The sequence below is a fragment of the Capra hircus genome, chromosome 8, assembly GCF_001704415.2.
Source record: "Capra hircus breed San Clemente chromosome 8, ASM170441v1, whole genome shotgun sequence".
Taxonomy (NCBI): Eukaryota; Metazoa; Chordata; class Mammalia; order Artiodactyla; family Bovidae; genus Capra; species Capra hircus.
The window spans coordinates 97,907,846-97,921,636 of NC_030815.1; positions in this window are offsets into that span (position 1 = coordinate 97,907,846).

Below are 13,791 nucleotides of genomic sequence, written 5' to 3' on the forward strand. Positions count from 1 at the left end.
ATTTATTTCAATACCTGTCTTCTCTATTATTTCCTGGATTTGGTGTCATAGAAGTGACTATAATATGTACTCAAGCTACCTTTTAAAAAATATACAGCTTGCATAATTTAATCCCAATTTAGGAACACCTGACAAGGCACATAATGTAAGAGGAAAAAGAAGAACACAAAAATACATAAAATAAGCCAACAAACGAACACTCACCACTTCCAAATGTGTGGACAGTACTATTAGCTGCAGAGGGAGGAGAGTATCCTGTATCTGCTTTTCTGCTATTAATGTGTTGCTCATTGATTTTATGCCTGATATCTCTTTTACCTGTAGTTTTTAGGCACAATAACTAAAATCATGAGATCTACTCATGAGCTCAGAAACTCTCTATACATGAGTGTTCCAGCCAAAAGCAGTTTTCTTATTTGCTTTGTCTTTATATTTTATTTTAAATTAGAGGATAATTACTTTACAATATTGTGACGGTTTTTGCCATGGATCAGCATGGATCAGCCTTAGGTGTACTCAGGTCCCCTTCCTCTGGAACCTCCCTCCCATTGTCCTCCCCGCTATCCCACCCTTCTAGGGAGTCACAGAGCACTGACTACAGGTTCCCTGTGTCACACAGCGAACTCCCACTGTCTCTATCTATTTCACATACGATAATATACATCGTTCAATGCTATCCTCTCACATCATCCTACCCTCTCCTTCCCCCCAACTGTGTCCAAAATGTCTGTGTCTCCTTTGTTAATGAGGCTCAGCTAGGTAGCTGCAGTTGAATGGGGGCAGATGAGTAAGTGTTAATTCAGTCCCATCTGTGTCATGGTGCCTGGGACCAATGGGTGCTCCTGGGATGCTGAAATGGATACTGCCAATCCTCTGCCCGCAAGCAGCCTGCTATCTGGGCAGGAAAATGAACATGCAGAAAAGTCAGAAAACATAAAAAAGTCTGAAATAAGCACACCCAAGCCAGGACTGTGGAAATACGGAAGAAGAACTGACTATTCCAGATCAAGAGAATCCAGAAAAGCTTCACAACAAAGATTATTTTTAAGCTCAGCCTTAAAGAATGAGTATGAGAAAGCAATGAGGGTGTTAGTGGGCAGCATGAGTGATGACAAAGGTGCCTGGTCTTGAAGGGTCTTGAACACCATGTGCATGAATTCGAGCTTTATTCGGTACACTGTGGACATGCCAGAAGTACTTTGAGAAGGAATCTGACATGAAAAGAGCTTTGCTTCTGAAAGCTCACACTGGTACCCACACACAGGGTGAGTGGGACATAGATGGAGCAGGGCCCTGTAGGGAGAGAGGGATTGTGAGACAGAGACTGTATGAAGGGTAAAACAACAGATTTAAGGGCTGACTGAAGACAGAGGGAGATGAAGAAGGGGCTAGATAACTCTGAGATTTAGAACTAAAGAGATTTTTTACTTCTTATTGAAATTGGGAGCAAAACTGATTGGGAGAGAGAAGATACTTTTGCTCTGGGTCATCCTGGCTAATGCTCATTCTTACTTGGAAAGATTACCAGGAATGAACATCAGCTCTTGCCATGATTTCTGGGAATGGCAATCATCACTTTTTTTCAAACAGATAATACTCAGCACTCCTCCTGGGCTAAGACTTTAATCCACTACTTCGGTGATCGGCTCTAATCAACAGTCAAGGGGGCTTTTGAACTCATCAAAATATTTCTGCCAACTTCCCCCATCCCAAGACACTAATGAACCCCCTTCAGTCACCCTCAAAAGGGTCCATGAAAGGCACAAAGAACACAAAGCAAAAAGAACACGAGCTTTAGAATCAGAACAGGCCTCCAAAACTAAGGCCTTCTCTCCTTCCCCACTGCATGACCTGTGGGCAAATTTCTAACAATTCTGTAGGTGATGAGGCTCAAAATGCAACTGGGCTCTGCGTTCTTCATCATCAAAGGGCTGGGTTGTGATGGCTTTTGTGACCACCCAAGGCTGCCTTCAGGTTGGATGTTGGCTTCATCCATTATCTGCTTATAGCAGCAGCATCCTTGCTATGAGCCACGGTGAGAATAGACCAAACACCCCACTCAGGGCAGCATGAACAGATGAGTAATTATCAGCTAATTCTCAGCAGCGAGAGAAGCCAGGGCAGACAAAGCAGGCTAAGCATCCAGAAGAAATGAACTGTTCCTCCGCAATCACACAGCCCTGGCTCAGTTTGTGTGCCTGGGGAGCATTTCATTTCGAACACTGTTATCATCATCATTAATACCTTACATCTGTACAGTGCTTTATAGTTTAAAAGCATTTTCGTATTCATTATCTGATCCCCACAGAATCTCTCAGAGCTACGGATTTGTATGCCCATTTTACAGTTGCTAATAATTATGATTATGCATTAGAAATACAGCTTCCCAGGTGGCTCAGTGGTAAAGAACCCACCTGCCAATGCAGGAGACACAGGAGGCCCAAGTTCGATCCTTGGGTCGGGGAGATCTCCTGGAGGAAGAGATGGCAACCCACTCCAGTATTCTTGCTGGGATAATCCCATGAACAGAAAAGCCTGGCAGGCGACAGTTCGTGGGGTCGCAGAGTCGGACACGACTGAGCACCTGCACACATAGGTAGTATAACATGCTAATTACACTATATTATTAATTATTACACTGCATTCCATGTACTGTGTTAAAAATTTAGTTTGTATTATCTAATTTAATTCTCACAGCTCCAAGTGGTAGGCAATACTAGTTTCCCTACTTTACTAAGGAAGAAACTGAGACACTGAGAAGTTAAGTCAATTCCTCAAGGCCCTACACCAGGTTGCCCTGGATCCAGAGCCCTCCCTGTTAACCACTGACCAGGCTGCTCTTTCAGTCACAGCCAGAGGAGGCAGAGCACAGTTACGAGGTTATAGAGTTAATAAGCATACAGTTGCAAATGAACCTATGACCCCTTACTCTTGAACTTATGTTGCCCCTACTACTCTGCCTCCGCATGTGCTTAAAGAACACAGTGGTAAAAACCAATTTCCATTCTCTCATGATCATGAGATAAGTGAATAAGAAATGACCACTGAGCATCCATGAAACCCTCTTGGGTCTCACTAATCTCCCAGTCTGTCCTTTTCCCCTCACTGATACTACAGCCGCTGAGAGCTGCCTTAATTGGGACTTCTTGCATTTGACCCTCTAGCTAACACCCTTCCTTGGTTTACTGGGCTTCCTGGTCAATGATGTCAGCTGAGAGACCCAATTTCTTGACCCACTACAGCCCACTGCAGAAGCCTGCCAAGTGTAAACCCAGATACTGGTCATTCTTCCAAATCTTCTTGAGATCCATAAATATTCTTAAGATGATACAAGCTCAGCTAGTTTCTGTTTTGTCTTCATTACCCGAAGGAATCCATGGCCTCTTAGGGGATATCAGAGAGGTGGTTGATTGGCTACTGCAATAGCCTCCTTCCTAAGTGGGCTCTTTTCAGTCCTTCTTCTTGCTCAAAATATATGCCCCATGACACAAGGGCAATTTTTCCACAACAGAGATCTGATTTTGCCACATCCCTGCTCAAAAACGTTCACTGATTTCTACTTACGTAAGACTAGGCTGTAAATGCTACATCCCATATTGATTCAATACTCAATTCCTGGCTTTTTCCCATCTGTTCCTACCCACTGTTATCATTTCAGTTATTTCCCATAGGACCTTCACATTCTCACCCTGTGCTTTGCTCAGGATGTTAACTCTGCCACAATGTCTTCTTTATTCTTAAGTCTGACCATCATTTTTCAAGGCCTACTTCAAAAATCTCACCTGTCCATCAATTCTTTCCAAAACACTCCTCTCAGAATACCTTCCACTTCATGGTGTTACATATTCCCCAAACATGTTATTTGTGCTATGGTAGAATTATTTTAATGAATGAGAGCAATACATGCATCTATATCCCCTGCTTGATTAAGAGGGAAAGAATTAGGTATTATTCATTTCTGTCTTTCTTTTCACACATAAAATAATGTTTTATACAGTATTGAGCCTGATACGGTGGAAAGTACTAGACTTGGGAGTTGGAAGATGGCAGGGTAAAACCTTAGCTGCTGATCGATGACCACGAACCAGCAGATTCCAGCAGAGAAGTAGACTGTCCTCTCCAGGTTTCTTTCCACCCCCACACCAAGTCCCAGGTCTTTGCTCTCTTCAGAGATGTGCCAGAGCTGGTGGCTGGCATCAGCATTGATCCCATGTCCCTCCCTCCTCATTGCTACACCAGCTTCTGCTGCGTGTCACTGACCTGTGGCCCCTATACAATCAATGTTGGTACCTTTGACACTGGCACATATAGTCTAGGCACCCATACTGTCTGTATTCTTCCATGCCTTTTATTTTTCATTCGGTAATATGATCCTGAGATTTACTTGCATACATTTTCATTGAATGTAGCTTTATTTCATCAACTCTGAATCAGAAACACCATGGTATCTGATGTTAATGAAAGCCTCAGGTAGTAGGAGAAAAGAGATATTTGCAAATCAGTGTCACAGTTTCCATAAGGTAATGGTCCTGCTGGAAAACATTGCTCTTTTCCATTCCTCCCACCACTCCACTTCCTGCAGGGACACTGGGCCCTGACACCCATGTCACCATGGAAAAGTGTGTCCAGTGTAACACCCATCTCCGTGAGCCAGGCAGTTCAACACCCTCTGGGTGTGAAGTGGGGAGGGGAACGAGGCAGACATCTGACTGTGCCTTTCTCGGATAACACACATGAAGAACAGTCTGGGGGAAACTACTACCCACCAATGCTCTGGACTTATCATTTCATTTGGCATTTTGTTTCTGAGCCAGCTTTCCAAGTCTAAAAGACAGCCCTCCATGGGAGAAAGGTCATATCAAGAGCCATTTCCCCCTCATTTGTGTCAGATAAAACAAGTCTTGTTCTGTCAGCCTTCCACATTTAGCATTTCCACTTCCGCCGCCCCTGGGAATTTCCTCTATCTGAAGAAGACCTAATTAGACCCACAACCAGGCTGGCTGGCCATGGAGCACTCTGGATCCCAAATGTCAAAGATTTCCATCCAAGAGACTCTGACCTATTTCTCACATTATTCTGTCTGCGAAGGCCTTGTTAACAAACCAAAGACTTATCTTTTCTACAGAATTTATTCCCTGGCCCCAAGAAGGAAATTTGGTTCTGTATGAAGCATTCTTCCTTCACAGGGGATGCCCCTGGGGACTCAGCACCTTATCACTAAAGCTTTCCTTAACCATCCCCACAACCTGGTGCAACGGACTTGCCCCCGTCTATATCCCTCATTCACTCCATATGGATGTATCTCTAGTACCCACACTGTATTACTAGTTTTATTTACTTAGACAGTTTTCTTCTCTACCTGGAGAAGGCAATGGCAACCCACTCCAGTACTCTTGCTTGGAAAATCCCATGGACAGAGGAACCTGGTAGGCTGCAGTCCATGGGGTTGCGAGGAGTCGGACATGACTAAGCGACTTCACTTTCACTTTTCACTTGCATGCATTGGAGAAGGAAATGGCAACCCACTCCAGTATTCTTCCCTGGAGAATCCCAGGGACGGGGGAGCCTTGTGGGCTGCCATCTATGGGGTGGCACAGAGTTGGACACGACTGAAGCAACTTAGCAGCTTCTCTACCAGGTCCTAGGTCTTGAGAGTATCTAATCCATCTCAGAATCCTCAGCTTAACCCAAGGCCTGGCACATGGGATCTATGATGGTTGTCCTGTATTTTCTTACTCCTAGGCTGCCCCAATAAGTGATCTAGAAGGCCAGCCAGGATGCCAGACAAGCAACATGGAACCAGAGCATGAGTTCCGAGAGGCGGGTAAGGGTGTCTTTCTCTGGGAAAGAAGCTACAGAACATGAAGAAAACTCCAGGCCAAGTCCTTGAGACAAAGGTAAGAGTCTGAACTGGGAATACCAAATATTCACGTTGAGTCTAAAATCTTAGGGTGGGATAGTTACTAGAGACAGAGTGTCATCTGTATACTAGAGCAAATCACAGCAGATCAAGGACAGGCTTAGAACCATGAGCCAAAGAGGTTTAAACATGGTTAAGGTATTATAAATAGGTTGGAACTCAAGCCTAAATAACCTTGAATGCCAGCCTGTGGAGTTTGAATAGTATTCTCTGGCGCAACAGCCAAATGGCCTCATGGTACCTGAGGCTAACTGGCTTCCACTAACTGGAACCTAGTGTGAAACCAGATTATTTGAGAAGAGGGGTGTCACTTCTCAGATTCAGTTCACTCACTCAGTCATGTCTACTCTTTGTGATCCCATGAACCGCAGCACGCCAGGCCTCCCTGTCCATCACCAACTCCTGGAGTCCACCCAAATTCATGCCCATCAAGTCGGTGATGCCATCCAACCATCTCATTCTCTATCGTCCCCCTCTCCTCCTGCCCTCAATCTTTCCCAGCATCTAAGTCTTTTCAAATGAGTCAACTCTTCACATCAGGTAGCCAAAGTATTGGAGTTTCAGCTTCAACATTAGTCCTTCCAGTGAACACCCAGGACTGATCTCCTTTAGGATGGACTGGATCTCCTTGCAGTCCAAGGGACTCTCAAGAGTCTTCTCCAACACCACAGTTTAAAAGCATCAATTCTTTGGCGCTCAGCTTTCTTTATAGTCCAACTCTCACATCCATACATGACTACTGGAAAAACCATAGCCTTCACTAGACAGACCTTTGTTGGCAAAGTAATGTCTCTGCTTTTTAATATGCTTCTTAGATTAATAGGATTTTAACTTGAATTCTGTCTCTGAGTCTAACACAGGGGAAGGCACCTATGTGATTCAAAGAATCTCGGCACAATGATAGATTAACTTTATAAACTTAACCTAAAATGGTAGGTTTCAAATGGAGAAAGAGAGGCCATCATAGATAGCTTTCTCACTTATTCTCTGGGCCTCGGCAACATCCTTTGTAAAATGAGGATTTGAAGTTTTCCTCAGAGTTCATAATCTATGAAGCTGTAAAGCATGTTTTTTTTAAAAAACCACCAAATAAAAACTCCAATTCTACCTGTTAACAGCTTGCTGGGAGTTCTGTGATGCTTTGAGGGCCTCCATATCTCTAGGCTGTCAGGTCCTGACGCTGAGCAGTGCCGGACGCTGTAGCACCTGACACAATGTCTCCAGGATCTGGAGCTGAGAGGCCTCTGCCTGGACAATTTCTGAGAAATCCAGATACCGTACAGAGATTATCCCAGACTGAGGCCATCCTGCCTGATCTGCCTGATTCCCATATCTTTCCATCTAATCAAAATAATCAAATTCTGCTAAGGAAAAAGAAGCCCTACGCCCAAAGTCCTGACCATTAGCTTTAGTTTAGAAAGTAAATATTTATTTTTTAAAAAAGAAAGAAGTGTGCAAGTAGAGCATTTTAGACTAGGAAGAGCCCTTATAGTCATCGAGTCCAAAACCCTAGCATAGAGGTGAAGAAATTAAAGCCCCAAGTGGGGACTAGCCTTAGCCAATGTCACAAATCTGGAGAGAGGAAGAACTGGGAAACAAAACCTTGTTTTCCAGCCTCAGACACACTGTCTTAAAAACTGATTCAATCATGGGTTTATGTTTTCAAATGGCAGAATAATGAAAGTAGAATAAAATGAGAATAAAACAGCAAGTAAATTTAATTCAAATATTAAGGGGGAAAGTACAAACAACCAAGAAAATTAACTCTTCAAATAGCTGATACAACCACAGAATACCAAGGCCCTAGTTAATTGCCTATATTTTGTGAAAATGTGAAATGGGGTTTGATCAAGCCTAGCAATGATCCACGTTTTCATCTGGACGACTCATGTTCAGTGCATGGAAAGTTGGTCAGGTTTGCTGAACTGAAAAAAGGTAAAGGAAGGACTGGATGTAATTCTGGATGGGCCCGAAATGCGGAGTTGCATATGGGAATGCAGTAAGTGGGATAAATGGATCCCCCACCCGCCCCAGTCCTGTGGCTGCATCTCTGAAACTTGAGTTACAGAGAATCTGCACAAATGCTTAGACCACGTGAACTCCCTTCCTGAGCGTCAGTTTTCACAGCCCCAAAATGGGGATCCTAAGAACCATTTCTCAGAGCACAACAGGAACGATATGGAAATCCCCTGGTAAACCATTGCTAATGAAAGTGTAAGAGAATCGTTACTAAACTATTGACAGGACCAGGGAGGTTTGCTTCTGACTCTATGATTTAGTGAACCTGCTTTTTGTAACAAATGACAAAAACATTCCACAGAGGAAGAGCAGGATACTCTGCTCACAAACGAGTGAAGAGAGGTATTTAACCACCTAGCAAAACAACCTTGCTGCCTGCTAGCCAAACCATAAATCTAAATGGCAAAACCAGAAGAAAAAAAAAAAAAGATGTGCAGTATTTTAGAATAAAGGATGTGTCAAACATCTTCTGTGCAATTATCTAAGCAGTTTCTTGTTTAGGAGAAAGCTGTCCATCAGATGCAGCTGCCCACCTGGACTGCTTTACTTCACATTGTTCTCAAAGACTTCGCTTTGAGAAGGACATCACCCTGGAAAACAGGAGAGCTGGGCTCTGCACTTGCTTCACTGTGTGTCCTCGGGCACATCCCACCCCCTCTTTGGGTTTCAGATTTCTCATCTACGACATGAAGGTTCAATCCAGAGATACTATTATTTTTAATGCTGAGTCTCTCATTTTAGCTGCTGCTTTTGACTTGCTAGCTTCTTAACATACCTGTGTATGAAACTTTCATGTAATGAGAGAGGCTGGGCTGCCAAGGTATGACGCCAAATGGTGAATGCCTTGGCTTCTTCCTTCTTTGGACTTTTCCAGAAGTAGATGAAATGAAAAGACAGGACAGGGTCCTAGTCCAGGACTTTTTCTTCCATCAACTGCCTTCCTTTATTTCCCCTTCTAAACCACTTCCCAATGCCATACTCCCCACTTCAGACTGTCAGTGCCCTCTCAAAACTACTGTTATCTACTTCCCTTCTCTCAAAATCAGGATGCAGAGAGCTCCACGTGTACCTATGACACTGAAATGTAATATTGACTGTAACTAAAACACAGCTATTATCTCAGTATAAGAGAGGACCCAGGAATCATTTTCAACCTCTGTCAGTCAATAATAAGACATATTCTAAGTTGTGCCAGGAGAAGAGAATGAAGGCCAAATAGTGCAGGAGGATAGTTTTTAACATAATATGTTTTAGTCCATTTTACACTCTTCCTCAACTGTCCCCATCTGATAAAACTTCCTATCTCTAAAATATTTTCTAAAAATCAATGAATACATCCATGATCATCTAACAGTGCCCTCTGTGTACATATTCTTTCCCACGCTCCAGGTACTGTTGTGTGCTTTCAGCCGACAAGAGCTATCAAGAAGGTTGTGTCAAAGGGAACTCTACCCCCAACTTTGAATTCAGTGTGTTCTGCACACACTGAATGGTCACTCTTTATGCCTCTGTGTGTGTGTGCGTATGTGTGTGTCTGTGTGTGTGTGTGCTCACATGTACATACACACACAATTTTGACCCACAGTGGAACACAGAAACTATCTAAGAACGGATCTGGATTTTCCAGATTTATTTTTCCTGTTGGCTGTTAAATTATAATTAAATTGCAAGTTTCCGTATCTTGAGACTCCTTCAAAGAAAATGAGCAAAGAAACCAGTGAAGATCAGAAGATAGTCAGGAGGGCTCTGACTGGCTTGTCCCTACACTTGGCTTGCCTGGATTACATGCAGACTGATGAAGTTCCTGCCCTCCTCTCCATGCCTTACCACCTAGATCAGTCAAGGTCACTCGTTTTGCCCCAGAGAAGTGATCTACTTGGACATATTCCTGTAGTTGGAAATAGGTCAGGGTGAGCTTTGGCAGGAAATACAGAGCAGCCCACTGTCGCGCCAGATTTTCAGGATCTTACCTGTGCTACAGCCCTGACAGATGGCCCCCATAAAGACTCCTTACATTTCCTAGCACTCACTCAAGACCCTGCCCCCTGACTTTCTAAGCAGAGCATCTTGTAAACGCTCAGAGAAGCTCTCAAAGGCTCTCTGTCTGACCTGATATTCTCTGGAAGACTTAACCTAGTAGTGGCTTAGTGCCCGTTGTTACATAGTTAAGTCTGTACTTATAACTCACGGTTGTTCATTTTACATCATTTATAATAGCAAAAGAGAGAGAGAGAGAGAAACAAACTAAAATCCAACAAAAAGGGATTAGTTACAAAAAGTATGGTAAATCTAGACAATGGGACACTATAAAAATTAGATATACCTATGTATTTATATACTTAGCAATATACTGTCAAGTAAATAGATATAGTACAATCTCATTTACAGAAAAGACTCTGGACAGTAATGCACCTAATTCTTAATTATACTTATTCACGAGTGGTGAAATTACAGTTGCTGTTGGTGTTGTATTCACTTTGCTTATATGTATTTTCTAATTTTAAAGAGTAAATTTATAGTTTGTATAATATTTTGAGGCTAAAATAGTTAAATAAGGGTTGATCAGTCCTGATGGCATTTAGCATTCCTCCAACACTAAGACTATGAAACTGATTACCTGAAACCAAATAACTAATGCTGTGCCCCCTCCCGCAACTAACCATACATACACACAGAAGCTCACACACACTTACACACATGGCTAATCTAAAGACTCTTTTTCATCCCTTGCATATATGTCACCAGCAATGGCCAAAAAGTCCATCTCTGAGACACGAGATTACAATGATGAGTTTCACAGTAATGGCAGGAATTTCAATGGCCACATTCAAAATGACAGCATGGCTGAAACAACACCAGCACTCTGCAAACAATAGACAGGATGGAGTGCTGCTTGGCTCAGGTGGACTCCACAGTTTGTTTTCTTTTCATTGTATTCTCCCTTCACAAAGCCAAGACTTGCCTTTGGATCTCATGGGCCTAGGACACTATTATTTTGACAGTTGTTCGGTGGCATTGCAGAGGATGAAAGAACACTGGTTAGCTTTCCATCTAAACACACCACCCACTCCAGGCAGCATAAATACTATTATTTTGAGTTGATGGATGAGATTTATAGATGTGTGTTTAGAGGGCAAGTTGAAAATTAGTAAGGAGAAGTTGAGAATTAGAATGAAGAGAATACATGTGATTCACTTGTCTATAAAATAGACCAATAATTGAATTTGTATAAATACTTTTTAATTAGAAGCTGATATCTCAAATATCAGATCAAGATCAAGCTCAATAGCAAATACAAATCCTTCTACCTCTCAGAAGTGTTCAGGATTTAGTTCTAATAAGATAATAGATATGAAAGTCCTTTGTACCTTTTGTGAGAAATTCTTATTGTTGTATGAGTAAAAGTAATAAACATTTAATTTTACTCTGATTTCTTAAGAACACTAACTTTCAACAAAGATCTGTTCTTGCCTACTGTGTTAAGATATACAAAACCATATTAGGAACATCATCATATTTCTTTGTTAAAAAAAAAAAAAAAACAACCCAGTATCTAGAATCCCACAAACATGTAAAACATAAGAAAAAAATCTCCATTCAAATAGCCATATGAGTCCTTGCTTTAATATACTAAAAATATTGCATTGAAAGAAAGTTATAATTTAAAATGTTATTTGCATCAAGTCACCTTGATGTGTCAAATACTTTGAAACAAATACTAAAATATCAAGTCTCTAAAAAAATCTTTTATACAAAGTAATACTTTCAGAGCCTATATATATGGGCACTCCATATGTTTTTCATTGTTGACCTAAGAAAGGGATATAAGAATCATGTTTTATTGTTGAAAACTCTGATACCAAGAGGGATGAGGTGATCCATAGGCAGAAACTTTCAGGACCAGTATTCGAATCCACATTTGATTCCAAGTCTCTCGCCCTTTTACTTTAAATGAGTTGCCTCTTTTCCTTTACTGAATATAGGCTAACCACTTGAAAACGTCTAATTTCTACAGAGGAGTAGATTATGGAAAATGGCTTGTGCTAAGCAGATCACTCTATGCACCCCACGTGATCTCCTGGTCGCCTAACTCATGACTGCAATGAAGTCACAGTTATCCTAATTACCCATCATCACATGAATGAGATATGCAGGAAAGGTGTTTCCTCCCAAACACTGAGCATTTGAATCATTGCTTATGATGGAAACAACCTTAGGGACTGACCCAAGAGAAAACAGTAGTCATGTAATTTAAAGATATATTCTATTAACAGGAAGATGTGCAAGCTACCGATCCATAGGAGTGGATTTGTTACTGTCATTCGTACATAGGCTCCATGTGAGTTGAAAAAGAATGGAAATAACAATCTGAGATACTGTGTTAGAATTAAGAGAAAAGTGTTCCCCTAAAACCAATGGTTAGAAAACAAGTGAAAAGCATTTTGGGACAATAGAGAAAGTCCAAATTTTATAATCTCATTACCCTGGTTTTTAAAACTTATTGAGTTCTAAGATATTGGGCCAATTTTTCAATCTTTTTGATCCTTAATTCTTCACATGTTGATAAGTTTCTACAGATCTCACAGTTAGGTAAGCCAGTACTCAAACTCAAATTCCATTCAGGAGAGGCCTGTTGCACATTTCAGAAGACAAGTGAGCCTGCACATGTGGAGGGTACAGACCAGGGAACCTGACCCTCCTCTGAGGGATACCAGAGACCAGGAAATGGTGGAGGGTACATGAGAGAAGTTGTTTAGGAAAAGAAATGCTGATGGAAAGGTAGCTGCCAAATGAGGAATTTCAAGCCAAAACTACTGCAAGACTCAAAGACCAGAGGAATTTGATGAACCTATTTGAGGTTCTCAGGGAATAGATTTCCAAAGAAAGCTGGTTCCCCAATTTGTGGAAAACCAAAATCTTGAAAATCCTGAAAGCTCCATATGCAAATTTTAATGACATGAGTTCTTTATCTGACATTCATGAAGTATTTTTGATCTAGAATCAAGAGGGAGAAACAGATACACAGTGTCAAGCTATAAACTAGGTAGAGTGGAGGGGGAAAAAGTAAGAATAAGGAAGGAGAAAAGCTGCCAGCCTGGTCTCCAAGGTGAGTCTCATAAGGAATGTTTTATCTATCTCAGGGGTAATGCCCTTTTTGATCCCCTCCCCATTCCCTAATCCCTACTCCAAAACAAAAACAAATAAGTTGGCTTCATTAAAGGACATGTCATTAGACCCACCTCACTGTCGCTGCCTTCATTCCCCGAAGAGTTTAGAACTCAGTGACTCTTTCACCACTTCTCTCACCATCTTGATAAAAGTCTTAATGACTTCATCCTCCATGTAGATTACTCATCCACTGCCTGGCCTCTCCACTGCTATCCTGGACCTTATCAATCAGTACTACACCTGTCTGGAATTTCTCTCCTTAACACCCCATTTGTGGATGCCCACCTCCTGTCTTACAAGCTCACATAATCTACCACGTCCACAGCAATAATTCTCTGGCCCAATGAAGAGCTCCAATCCACTGGGTTTGCAAATTTGTTACTTTCCATCATCTCTATCATATCCTCACTTTCTTCTTCCCCAGGTGGGTTTTCTCAGTGTGCTTCATAATCACTCTCTTGCCTTCTACTTCTTGTCCTATCCATCAAGCTCCTCTGGGAAAACTCCAACCCTGGTTGCAGTGGCTATCAGCACAAACTCTCTGCATTTGTGACAAAATATGCCTCAGATGAACTGGAAGACTGGACAGACTCGTTCAAGTTTGGCAATTCCCTCCAGCCACAGAATTAACTGACTCTTGTATATATGCTGTTAGATGCAGGTACAAGGAAACAAAGCATTAT